Raw genomic sequence first — 1,627 nt, 5'->3', positions numbered from 1 at the left:
TTCATGTCAGCTTGACCCACCCACACATGGCTAGAATAAAAGGAAATTTGATGATCTTTCAACTCTGGTCAATGTCTCTATTCAAAGATATCGTCCAGGGTCATCTATATTTTTATTCAACAAGGGTTCACTGAGCATTAGTCAGAGAACTTTGCAAAACCCTGAGAAAATAGTAATGAGCATCTTTGTAAAGCTCTTCTCGGAAAGGCCCCTCCCCAAACAGCCCAGTGTTTTCTCACTCCTACTTGCTTTAGACATATCTTCCAAGCCGTCGTTTTTCATTTTGTTTTCAACTCTAAGTTCCTTGGGATTGTCTGATGCTTTCACCGTTCCATATCCAGTGTTAGGAAGCCTGGTAGAGGAGTGCGGTACTTACTGGGCTACGAACTGCCAGGTCAGCAGTTGTAACACACTAGCTCTTCCTTGGGAGAAAGCAGGCTTTTTGCACCTACAAAAATATACAGCCTCTGAAACACTAGGGGGACAGTTCTCTTCTACCCTACATAGTCACTATGTGTCAGACTTCACTCAAGGGCAGCACGTTTTTTTATTTGTTTTTTTGTTTGTTTAATTGTTTGGTATCTTCAATGTCTAGCAAAGTGCCATATACAAAGACAAATATTTATGTAAGTGATTAACCTTGTGGACCCTCATTATATAATTGTGGTGTTTCTATACCACAATTTTGGAGTTCAAAATTTAGGATAGAGATAAACTCTAAAAATTAAAGCTTTGAGAAAAATCTCATGGTTTTCAGTTAGTAAAAAAAATCACGTTTTCACAATAATTCTCATACATAGCATGTGCTTTATAACAATAGATTATTTGTTCTAATCTTCCTCCCTAATTCTTATTTTGCCAATTATTTTTTACTTAACTTGCCAGCAGGTGGCGCTCCAAAGTAAAGCTGAGCCTAATAGTGCCAACTCCATGCCATATCAACACTTAGACACACTAAAATTTTTTCATTGGTTATGGATGAATAAATAATTGAGTATCCATCAGAAAAGGTCTTTAGATTTAAAATAAATTGCCATTTACTTGCCATTTAGATAATTCTTACTACAGGAAAAAGCCTAGGCAAGCTTGTGGGTAACATTTTTTAAAAATCATTTTATTGGGGGCTCATACAACGTTTATCACAATCCATACATCCATCCATTGTGTTAAGCACATTTACACATTTGTTGCCATCATCATTCTCAAAACATCTTTCCACTGGAGCCCCTGACATCGGCTCCTCATTTTTTCCCTCCTTCCCCCTTGCCCCCTCCCTCATGAACCCTTGATAATTTAAAAGTCATTATTTTGTCATATCTTACACTGTCCAACGTCTCCCTTCACCCATTTTCTGTTGACTGACCTCCAGAGAGGAGGTTATATGTAGATCCCTGTAATCAGTTCCCCATTTCTACCCCACTTTCCCTCCACCCTCCTGGTATCACCCCTCTCACCAGTGGACCTGAAGGGTTCATCTGTCCTGTATTCCCTGTGTTTCCAGTTCCCATCTGCACCAGTGTACATCCTCCGGTCCAGCTGAATTTGTAAGGTAGAATTGGGATCATGATAGTTGGGGGGAGGAAGCATTTAAGAACTAGAGGAAAGTTGTATGCTTCATCGTTGCTAC

This window comes from Echinops telfairi, unplaced genomic scaffold (assembly GCF_000313985.2).
Source record: "Echinops telfairi isolate 266 unplaced genomic scaffold, ASM31398v2 ScPeMD7_2;HRSCAF=8, whole genome shotgun sequence".
Lineage (NCBI taxonomy): Eukaryota > Metazoa > Chordata > Mammalia > Afrosoricida > Tenrecidae > Echinops > Echinops telfairi.
Note: the sequence above shows the minus strand (reverse complement) of the source record.